The 12,959-nt window shown below is 35.2% G+C and overlaps 1 protein-coding gene across 1 annotated transcript in view; it reads left to right on the forward strand.

The window, feature by feature from the left end:
* Positions 1 to 12,959, forward strand: part of LOC150110528 (casein kinase I) — a 173,546-nt gene that overhangs the window by 77,038 nt on the left and 83,549 nt on the right. The window lies entirely within an intron of this gene.

The raw sequence follows: 12,959 nt of genomic DNA on the forward strand, positions 1-12,959 counted from the left end.
TTTCCCCTCTTTTGGCATTGTTTATACTGTAAAGTTCTATTATGAATGATTAACAGCACCTAAGCCTTCCTAACATAGTCTTTGATCAGCTGTTTTATATCTGATCCATTTCTTAGATCTATTTGTTAAATGGCTTTGAAATTTGAAAACTGTCTTGTATACTAGTTTAGTGCATTGGTTAATTTTTTTCTTATCCCATATAATTTATTCATCTGGTTACCCTTTAATAGCTTTTTTACTATTAATAGTTTACTTGGTTTTTCAAATAGATAACAATCGATTTCCTAATTTAATTTTCCATCACTACTAAATATTTTATTTGTTTCATAGATTATCCATTTAGAATGCAGTTAATGTTTTCCCATGTTCCTTCCTGTTTTCATAGTTCATTTATTGTTGGTTTTCATATCAGTTTAAGATTATGTTGTCATTTGCAAGAATTAGAGCTTAGTTGAATATTCCCAATTACGATATTTGTTTAATTTCATTTTCCTTCATAATGTGATCCACATGGGTGATGAACAGTAGAGATGTTGTGCACCCTTGTCTTATACCTGATTTTACATCAAACATACAATATCAAAATTAGTTCCAATTTCTGGTTTAATGTCAGTTCATAATATGATCCACATAGATGCTGATGATGAATAACACCCTTGTATTTTGCATGATTCCTGTACATCTAACATTCTAACAGTTATGACAAGTTGACTTACAACTTGTGCATAGGATATCTATATATATATATATGACTAAAAGTTAATAAGGCAGAAGACCAGATAAGATAACATTTATTTTAATTGACAACACGACATTTCATCTTAATTGCACAAGATTTCTTCAGGTGTAAACATACAAACTAGTAAATTAGTGGACAAAGCAATAAGGACTAACAAATATATATCAAATTTATTTCTTAATATATATATATATTTATCTCCTAATATATATATATTAGGAGATAAATTTCATCAGCCAGTGGGAGACCACATCGCACTTATTGGAGGCCCGACATGGCTTGAAAAACTTCCATGGTTCATCTCTGGGTTTCTGGACCAGCACTACAGAAATAAAACTTAAATCTAGACAGATAATAAAATCCACCCATGATATTGATCTACTTTATATAAATATTGATATAGGTGATATTTTAAAAAACTAAAGGTTATGATCAATGACAAAACAAAGTAATACAGTCTTTATTTCTTACTGCACATTGCACGCAATTACATGGAAATATCATTTCTTCTAATGTGGATTTGAAATGTATGCCACAACACAGCTCGTTTACATAAGGGCTTTAGACGGTCTCCAGTGTGTCTTTTCTTAGTTGCAAAGTACCACTTATCAACTGATTTATCTGGAGCAAAATCCTGCATTGAAGGGCCATTCATATATATCATCAATAAGTCATTCAGTGTAGAGGGATTCGTTGATGACATGAAGTTCTCTTTTATTAGATTCATCTGACTAAAATCTCATTCCTATGATGATGTACTTTCTGATATATTGGCTACAGTTTCAAGCAGTTTTGAAAGAAATGGAAACCTGTCCTTATTATTCATTGTTCTTTCATAAACGTCTTGTATGTTTAAATGCTTCCCGAAAACTTTGAACTCATACTATGCTTTCACCAAATTTGTTGAAACTGTTTCTTCATTATCATCAAATTATTTCCTGAAATGCTTACTCAAAATCTTAATTTCTTTTTCCCCAAAATCCCCAGATCTTCATGTCAGGTAAATGTATCTAATACTGATACAGCTTTGGTAATTTCTGATCGATTTTCACTATATCTTTTTATCAAATCTGTTATTCTTTTTTTTTTTTCCCCACATTCAAATAGCTAAGTACTAGAATACATTCTAGCTATTCTAGTGCTGCTCTACTGGCCTTGTTGTCTGTCATGCTTATTTAGCAATTCTGTTAATGTTTTTGAGATCAGTAAATAGTTTATTGAATGTAGTAGTACATAAATAGACTCCATTAAAGGTCAACTGATGTGTTCAAACATTTTAGAATCCATTTTTTTTTGGCAAGCAGCTAGAGGTGTGTTTTCTGGGTGATTTCTGTCCAAGTCAATGTCACATTATCTTTTGTGAAAATTGGATGCTTCACAAAACCTAAATGTCTTCACTTTGAGAGGTCCCTGAAAACTCTTTAGCAAATTAGAGTTACTCTCAGCAGCAGCTCCCACGATATTACTGATTTACGTGAAACCACAAGGCATAGGTAATACTATTTATTTGTTTTGAAGGCCAGATATTTTGGTCTGAAATTTACACAAGGCATAGGTAATCCTATGCCTTGTGTAACACATCATCATTTTGAAGGCCAGATATTTTGGTCTGAAACTTACATAAGGCATAGGTAATACTATTTATTTGTTTTGAAGGCCAGATATTTTGGTCTGAAACTTACAGACCATCTTTAGTGACAGTTGATTGCAAGGCAGAACATAAACAATGGATTTTTGAAACAGAAAGACCTTAGTGTTATAACTGAGGAAACATAGGTTAACCATAACTGTAAAAAAAAAATAAATAAATAAATAAATAATTAATGATGTGTTATTCTAATAAAACTTTTCCCATATTTTAGGTCAGTGCAGTTAGCCTAGTCGCTATGTGCTTCGCAACCATATGCCTGGGAAAGGAGTGTCCTGGGTTCGATTCCTGTTGCTGACATGAGGAGCCTAAAGATCTTTCTCAGACATAGACAAGTTAGCTGGTCTTTGGCATGGACAGCAGGGTTTTTCTCCCCAGTATATATGGGGTTTTTCCTCCTGCAAGGCAGGCACACCGGCCCCGTGAACACACGCAGTTACAGCCATAGAATATACTGGAGGCATAGGGCTAGTCACCTTATCCTCGAGATGGGTATGACTTAGAAGTGTTTAAGAAAACTCTGTAACAGCCCAGTAGGCCTAACACATAGAAGGGAGAAGAAGATATTTTAGATCAAGATAGGTAGTCATTCCGATTCAAGTTCAGGCAATGAAGCAAGACCTCATCAATTTCAGACCAAAGAAATCTTATTAGAATAACATATCATCATCATCATCATCATTATTATTTATTTATTTTTTACTAAAGTTATGATTAACCAATGTTTCTTCAGTTATAACATTACACTGTATTAGGTATAGCATCAAGCAGCTCTTTCTGTTTCAGACAATCCATTGTTTATATTCTACCTTGTAATCAACTGTCACTGCCACCAAAAATGGTCTGTAAGTTTCACACCAAAATATGTGGCCTTCTAAACAAACAATTAGTATTACCTATGCCTTGTGTTTTTGTGTAAATAAGTAATATAACTATGACACATGTTTCTCTAAAAGAACGAGTCCCATAACATTTTTACAGATATTACAAAATGCAACTTTGTCTTGGAAAGCATGTTCTCACCGGATTGTTATACTTGATGGTACAACAGAACTCCTTCTTTCAGTGTTTTAACAGTTTTTGGTACCTGCAATTCACCTTCAGTTTTGCATCATTTTACAAGGCTTAAAAAAAAAGTGTGGTTTGTGTTTTCTTTTGTTTATTGTTCATAATGAAGGGTGAATTTATGTAAATTATCCATAAACAATAATTTAATAAGAAAGACATAATAAAATTAACAAAAACAAGAAAGTAGGTAGCACTTTCTGTGGAACTAAACTCACTTTTCACAATGTACTGAATCGTGTGATCCAATCTTTGACTTGTCTTTGCTCTGTTATTAAGAGAGGCCACCTACAACACTCACTAGCTGTCATACTTGTTCTTGAATTCATTCACACTGCTTGCATACACATCATCCAGTGGCAGTCCATTCCAATCACGCACTACTCTATGAGAGAAAAATCTACATCTCACCCCCCCCCCCCTTCTTGGTGGCATTCATTCTCAGCTACCAAGATTGTATTCTTGTCCTTTCCCCACCCTCCATGAAATGAAAAATTTCATCAACTAAAATCATGTATGGCCCTTTCAGAAGTTTGTAAGTCTCAGTCATATCACCCCCACTTGCTCCTGTTCTACAAATTCTCAATCTGTCTTCATAATCAGTATTCCACAATCCTGATATCATTTTAACACTCTCTCCACTTTGTCAGAATCACAATGGAAGCTAAGAGACCATACCTGCACACAATAGTCCAAGTGAGGTCTTATCAAGGCCTTGTAAAGAGGCAAAATGACATTCGTTTCAGCATTGCAATTACCTTTTGAGTTGTATTTCAATATTTACTATATGGCCCCCTGAACTTCAATTTTCCTATCTATTAACACTCCAAGATCCCTTGCCTGATTAGTTTTTTTCTAGCATAACACCATCAATATGACATTGGATATCTAATTATGCCAAAGTGCATTACTTTACATTTACTGACATTGAATTGAATTGACATTCATTTTCCCATGCCCACAATTCCAACCTATTCAAATCATTTTCAAGTATTGCCTGATTACCCTATATATATCTTTGCATCACCAGCCACATAATACATGCCCCTATCATACTTGTTCTTGAATTTATTCACTCTGCTTGTACACACAACATCCAATGGCAATCTATTCCAACCATGTGTACCACTCATCATCACCATCAAATTCCTGCCATGTACCCTCAAGGAGGGGGGTGTATAGGATATGATAGTACTACATGAAAGATTTACATCATTACTAATTTCTAGCTAGAGTTTTTCTCCAAATCAGTCTATTACTTGTCAAGACTCCAACATTATCAGATCTTATATTTCTATCGTCTGAGACACTTTGTACCGTATCAATCCACCTATATCTTGGTCTTCCTCTGGGTTGTTTTCCTGCAAACCTTGGTTGGCAGAGAACACTTGTTTTGCTAATCTTTCCTTGCCCATTCTGCTTAAGTGACCATACCACCTGAGATTAGCTCTGCTAACGCATTCCTGTATGCCGACAATGTCAAGTTCTTTCCTAATATCCTTGTTTTTAATATGTTATTGCCATTGATGCCATCTGTTCACACCTCTAATCTTTCTGAGGACTCTCATATCTACGGTCTCTAGTCTTTGGTCAAGTATTTTACTTATGATCCAGCTCTCAGATCCATCAGTTAAAATTGGTTTGAACATTGTCTTCTATACAGCTAATTTAGTGTTCCAACTAATTTCTCTCTTATTCCATATGAATGTATTCAGTTGACTTCCTACCATACCAGCTTTGTTGATTCTGTTGTCTATTTCCATATTTAATTTACCATCTTCACTAAAAACAGTGCCTAAGTAGCTGAAATGTTTTACTTATTCCACAAGTTCTCCGTTCACAACGCAGTTGACATTTTCAACGATTCTGCCTATTTTCATTGTCTTTGTCTTTTTATTGCTGACCTTCATACCATATCTGTTACAACAATCATTCAGTTTAGTCAGGGAATCTTGCAGACTTGTAGTGGATTTATTTAGAATTATGACATCATCCGCATAAAGCAAACGGCTGGCATTAACATCTCTAATTTTGATATCAGGTTTAATACCACTTTCCTTCATAATGTGATCCATATAGATCAGGTGTGACCAAATTCATTGTATACAAGGGCCAATATATGATGAGTGGTAGCGTCACGGGCCACACTCTTTTAGACAGAACTAAAATAAAAATAAACTCTTCATTTTTTCAAGGCAATAGTTTATATGTATTGAATTACTATATCTGTTAAATCATTTTACTACTGGAAGAACAATATAAACTACTTGAAACCGAGTCTCTGAAACTGACCACTGTAACCAGAGCAGAGCAAGTGACTTTTGATGATGCGTTATTGAGTAATCCTTTAAAAGCAATTTTGATTCCCTGTTGAGAATATAAATTGTTTTCCTCATCAGAAATAATGAATATAACTAATATATCAATCAGAAAATCTGCAGTCGAAAAACTAATAGCTAAATTGATAATACATATAATTTAATATCATTTTTATCCTGCTGCGGGCTGCACAAAATCACATTATGGGCCGCCTGCGGCCCTGCTGTTGGCCACCTATGATATAGATAATGAATAACAGAGGGGATAATGTACATCCTTGTCTCACACCAGATTACTTCCTTCAATTCTAACTGCTGACTTATAATGTAGATAAAGACTAAGTATTGCTTGATATAATGCCCCATTGACACCATATGACTGTAGCGTATTGAATAGCTTCCCTCTGGGCACCTTGTCATATGATTTTTCCAGATCAACAAAACTTAAATACAGATATTTGTTATATTCCCACGATTTCTCAACTATTTGTCGTAAAGTGAAGATCTGATCCTGACAGCCTCTATTTGGCCTGAATCCAGCTTGTTCTTCACCAAGCCTTTCTTCCACAATTCTTCTCAACCGTCTCTCAAGTATACTTGCATAAATCTTACCAGGAACACTCAGTAGGGAAATACTTCTATAATTCTCACATTCAGTTTTATTTCCATTTTATATATATGGGTACTATGAGAGCTCTACTCCAATCACTGGGAATTCGTCCCCCTGTCTAGGCCTTCTGAACTACGCAGTGCAGCCACTGCAAGACTTTTATACCACCATACTTGAGCATTTCTGGTCGAATATCATCTACTCCTGCTGCCTTTGATGGCTTTTTCTACTTCAAGTATGGATATGTATTCCTGACTGTATGCCTGTTGTGTGTTTTTTACCACTGTGCTATCACTGCTTATTTCATTTAGCAATTTTTCGAAGTAATTACTCCATACTTTAAGGATATCTTTTTCTCCGGTTTTCATGTCACCTTTATCATCTCTAACTCCTTTTACAGCACTCTTTCCTCCATTTCTAAGTTTCTTAAACAACGTCCAGAATATTTTGCCACCTTCTTGATATTTATTTTTTATGTTCTTTCCAAAGTCCTCCCATGACTTCTGTTTAGCTAGTTTTACACAGTGTTTAGCTTCTTACATTTGTCTCTGTATTCTCTAAAAGCTCAAGCTGACTTATTTGCCAGGAACTTTTGATATGCTTTCTTCTTTTCCTTCACTGCCTCTTTAACTTCCTGTGTCGACCATGGAGTTCTGATTTTTCTATCCTTGCAGCCAACCTCACCACATGCCTCTCTGGCTGAATCAGTCAGGGTTTTCTTCAAGGTTCCTGTTCTCAAACTCTTTCGTTTTTTCTTCAATAATTTTTGTGTATTTTAGTCTACAGTTCACATCTGAGAGCTGCTCAACTTTTATTCACTTTTCTTACGCCATTCTTTTCAATATGAAATTTAATTTTATCCTGCTCAAGACTAAATAGTGATCACTTCCAATTTCAAATCCTCTGTACACTCTGGTGTCCTGCACCAGGGAGAAAACATCACTATCAACAATAACAGTCTATGAGACTTTTCTTATCCCTTGCCTCTTCTCTTCATGTGAATGTGTGCACATTTTTATGTTGGAACATGGTGTTAGTAATAACCAGTCCATGTCCTGAGCAGAAATCCAACAGGTATTTTCCATTATTATTAGCTTTGCTCTTTTCTCCAAATTTTCCCAAAATATTTTTGTATGTCTGACAATCATTTCCTACTCTATTTAGATCCCCAACAAGGACTAACTTTTCCTTTTTCATTGTGTCAGTTGCTTTTTCTAAAGCATCAAAAAATTCCTCCACTTGTACCTTAGTAGAACCTTCTGTGGGACCATCGGCATAAGTTAGTCTCGTTGTCCAGTTCACCATTGTGATATTTGCCCACATCACTCTACTTGAGAGTGCCTGCCATTCAAGAAGATTAGCCTCGTATTTAGTGTTGAATACTATGGCTACTCCTTCTTTTCCTTGATTGTCATTGCCTGATTATAACATTTTGTATTTATTGCTCAGAAAGATCTCACCACTCAATGAGAGAAAAAAATCTACATCTTACCCCTTTATCAAAAAATAATTGTAGTTTTTAAATAATGGCGTTAAAAAGCCTTGTTATTATGTAAAATGTTCAAGTATTTAATTATGCTACATTATTTCGTGTTATGAACATGAACAGTGAAAATAAGCTTAGGATAATACTATATTAGAATTTTGCACCTAGATATACTACAGTATTTAGTTAAATTGTGCCAGTTTTAAATTTTCTGTTTATAATTATGAGTTTATTTTGTTAATGAAATTATATAGTGAGAAAAGTACATTTTTTTTTATTTATAATTATCTATTACATATGTCGTACATACTGGATATATCTGTAAGAAAATAAATGCACTGATTTAATTATAAAATGTATATACTGGAAATGAAAAGTATAATTTAATTGAAATGAACTCATGATATGAAAAACATGCATGTTTTTGCTTGAAGTGAGATTTACTGTTTTCAACAAGGCACCGTAACAACAACTTGTAATGGCGGCTCATTTTTACCGCTTCATGACTGAAATAAAAACCAGAAGTATGATGCTTAAAGAGCTTGCATGGAGTGAGAAGAACACTGTATGATATGGCTGGGAGAGAAATTAGGAGATTTTTGGATTTCCATAGCAGATATTACATAGTCTTTTGTATAGAAAGAAAAATGTTGAAAACTTCAATTATTGTGTAACAATGACTACAGGACAGCTGTTAGGGGAAGAATTACAGCAGGCTGAGATTTTAATGAGTTCGTTTTATTAATTAAATAATGATGCTATTTCATTGTTGGGGGGGGGGGGGGGCATAATAAAATAAATTCGTTGGCAATGACATTTTCTAATAACTTGACAATGAATGACATGATGTTTTAAAATGGAGAGGGGGGTGTAAATTATGTGAAGAATAATATATTTAGAAGGATGCTGAAAATTCACTTGCCACTTGTCTCTGATAACTCATCAGTGAGGAGTGGATTTCTTGGAGCCCTGTTCTACACTGTAAAAAATAAAAAGTAGAAAAAAAAAATTAATTAATAAAAATAGAAAAAAAAATCCTTGCTCACTCATGGTACTAATGTACTATAGGCTTGCAACTTTATGAATAGGAGTCATATTAAAAAAAAATTAAAGGATGGTTAGGAATATATATTAATTTTATAGTATTGTTAATAAAATATAATAATATAACTTCAGCTATATTAAAAATGCTTGAAAAAAAAAAAATATATATTTTAGCTGCTGGGTTAGCATTTTAAGATTATATTTGATTATATTAAGTAATTATCCTCCAAGACTTGTTTTTAATATCCTACTTGCTCTAATGCCATACACACACACGCATTAATCATAATTAACCATAACTAAAATTACAAGAGTGCAGTTTATGCCCATTAAAACAGTTAATTATTGGTATTGCTCCCTTATAAAATACAGGGCAATTTGCTGTCGGAATAACCACTGTTAGTATAAAATGCAGAAATTATTTGAAAGTTTGACATTCAAAAGTTCTTCTGGTATATAAATCATATAAATAATGAATTCACACAACTGCAAAGTGGCATAACGTTATTCTTCAGAATATTGTAATTAAGTTTGGCATCATATATATCATACATATTATTATTTCTATATTCAATTAACATAGTTCACAGTCAAAGAGTAACAAGAAACATGCAACAGCATAATGGCAGAATTGGTGGAAAGTGCTACACGTGGTGATTTTTGGTGCTGAAAGATAAGTTCTTTTTAAAAGTATTTAGCGATAATTAACTCAATCTTTCTGCATTATTTTATTTATGAGTGTTTGTTTAATTGTAAGGGTAGTGTGTTTAATTTTGTAGTTTTCAAAACTTTCATTTTTGTTTTATTGTATGCTGCTTTGTGCATCATGGCAGTGATGTGTAAAGCAGTGGCAAACGATTTCAACATCAGTGATTTTGTTTGCTGTAGCTAGAACAAGAGATTTATGGAAGGAGAATGAAACTGGGGAATTGGTTTGTTGTAAGTGTTTCAAGATCGAATATCAGAAGTGTGAGAATAGTAAGAAGAAGAAGAATGATAGCAGGGATTTGAAAGTTGAATGCATGAAAATGCAATTGGCGAGGATGTTGCCAGCATGTGAATGATTGCAAGAATGAAATGGGTGGAAAATGAAGATAATGACCAGATGGTAATGAAAAAGATAGCGCACTTATGTGAAGTTCTCCACAGATAAAAATGTAAGATTGAGTGGTTGGAAAAATGCATGGCAGATGGTATGACACAGAAGCAAAAGAAGGGGAAGAGAAAGCAGACTATGAAAGAGCAAAAAGTGTGAGAATAAGAAGCGAATTTTATATGGTGATTCACCGATAAAAGAATGCTTGAAGAGAATGTGATGAAATCATGTTTTCCTGGTGCCAAGATTAAGGATATTAGTGATGCTCTAAGAATGCAGAGAGTGAAGGTGAAAGATGTTTATTTTGACTAGTATGAATGATCTAGCAGGTGACAAGTGTAGTCTGTAGAGGATAAGAAAGAGTTGCTAGTACAAAAAAGAAGAGTGAGAAAGCAAAAGTTGTGAGTATGTTGCTGTGGTGTGATAGAGGCAAGCTGAGACAGAGAGTTATGATTGCGAATGAATCAGTATGGAGCTAATGCTAGAGGAGTGGTGTGGAGTTTGTGCATGAGTGAAGTGAGTTTGATTGAAGAAAGGATTTGTATAAGATAGGTAGCTTGCATTTGAATGAATTTGGGGTCAGGAGCGTTGTTCAGTGAGAGTTTGGAAGTTCCAAGTCAGGGAAACTAGAATGTCTAGGAGGAATGCAGTTGAGCATGAGTCCAGTCAGCCTAGAGGTTAGTAAGTGGGAGAATGAACACATGCTGCCAGATGTAGCATGCGCCCCAGGCTCTTCACTTTAGTGGGCCAAGTAACACAAGGTATAAGGAAGGTTGTGGGATGAAGGGGATATTGCAGTTTATATATATTAATGCCAGAAGTATTTGAAATAAGGGTAAGGAGTTTTGTGCATTAGTTGTCTCAACTTGGCCAAATGTTATAGGCATTAGTGAGACTTGATTGGCTAAGGATGATATGGGAATATAATGCAAAGGATATAGTACAAGGGACGTCCAGAAAGTAAGTTCTGTTTTTAAATAGTTTTGCTGCAGTGCTGTGATTGCAATGGTGCACATGTATGTGCTGAGTTTGTTGATTTGTTAGCAAGTCGTTGGTGCCATTTTCAGACATTCTTGCAGTGCGTACACTTCTTGGTGTGTGTGTTTATAATGTCTAAGAAAATCGAATCGCCTGCCACATGTAAAATTGATGGGTAAGACTTTTTAATGAAGGAAGGACAGGTGTGTACGATGAGAAACGGAGTGGGCAACCATCTTTAGTGACTGACGATTTGGACTAACGTCTGTCCACAAATGGCCAGTGTAACACAACAACTTCTCGCCACCTTCGGCTGGGAACAATTCCATCATCTCCCCATATAGTCCTGACCTCGCATCAAGTGACTTTCACCTGTTCAAACATCTGACATCTTTCCTTGGTGGCCGGTGGTTTCAGACAATGATGATGAGGTCAAGGAAGCAGTCAATACTTGGTTGGTGTCACAGGTGGCAGCCTTCTATGCCGAAGGTATACAACTCTTGGTACCCCGTTATGATAAGTGCCTGAATAATGGTGGAAATTATGTAGAAAAGTAGTAAAAGATGTCTACTTTAATTTCCAATAAAGTTTATTTTGTAAGTATATTTTTTGCAAGTACAGCCCATCAGAACTTACTTTCTGGACATCCCACGTATCTTCAGGGAGGACAGAAGGAATAGAATGGGAGTGGGGGGTAGCAGAATAATCGAAGCCAAAAAGAGTAGAATCAGGAGGACAGGGATGCAGAAGGCAGTTCGTTTGAGACTATCTGGTGTGGAGTAGAGACTAACAGGACGAAATATATAATTGGTTGCTTCTATAATCCAGGGAGTATAAGGAAAAACATAGATCATAGATGATGTGCATTGGCAAATTAGCTCAATGAGTGCAGGTCAAGTAATTATTATGGTGGATTTCAACTATGGGGACATAGATTGGGAGGAGGAATGGTCACAGGGAGTGAAGTAAATGGAATTTATATAGCTGCTGAGAAATAATTATGAGATAGCTTGTAATGAAGGGGACAAGAAGTTCAAGAATGCTGAATCTGATTGCTATACTGCCTTCACTTGCAGTGTAGCAATCAGATGTAATGGGAGGAATGTTGTCATGTAGTTTTGACTGGGGAAATTACCTGGCATGCAGAATTTTCTGTTAAGGGATATATGTGGAATTACAAAGCAGATGATTATGACAAGCTGAGGAGTCAGTTTTCAGTATTGCAATGACCTAAGAACTTGGAGGGGAGAGAGAGAGAGAGAAAGAGAGAGATATTAGTGGTCATGGGAGATAGTCAAGATGTGTTTGAAGAATGCATTATCAGACTGTATACCCAGAGTCAGAAGAATAGATCAGATAGCAAGTAGATGGATGAATAGCAGCATTAAGTTGGAATTGCAGACAAAGTTGTGGAAGGGATATAAAGAAAAGATGATCAGCATGACCAATACAAGCACAGGCAAGAAGAGTGGCCTGTATTCTAAGAAAGGCTAAAGTTAATTATGAGAGCAAACTAGCTGACGAGACCAAAAGAAAGCCTGGAGTTCTTTTGCTATGTGGCAAGTAAAAGGAAGAATGACTTAAAAGTTCTGGTGGTGGGGAGGTAATAGAAGGAAACCAAATAGTTGATTACTGAATGAGCATTTTTTTTTCAAGGGTGTAACATCTAGGTGTGGATGATGTGAGAATAGAGTTGCAAGTTTTTTCACTTGGTTATACTGTAAATTAAAGATGCCAAAAAGTTATATTCTAGATTTAATCCTTTATCTAATTTGTGCATAAAGTATCTTCTCAACTGGGTTACTTTGTTTCAGAATACCCATTTCAAACTTCTGGGTGGGGGGAGGGGGGGGGATTCAGGGTAGATCAGGTTTTGACTAGCGACCTATGTCCCAAAGCATGCTGTTGCAATGGTACAGGGCAAAAACATTTCGTTCACACATCACAAAGAACGTAAACATCAGAAACAGGTTAA

Source organism: Typopeltis vanoorti, chromosome 1 (genome assembly GCF_054136105.1).
Source record: "Typopeltis vanoorti isolate ZY-2024b chromosome 1, IOZ_Tvanoo_1.0, whole genome shotgun sequence".
NCBI classification, from domain to species: Eukaryota; Metazoa; Arthropoda; class Arachnida; order Uropygi; family Thelyphonidae; genus Typopeltis; species Typopeltis vanoorti.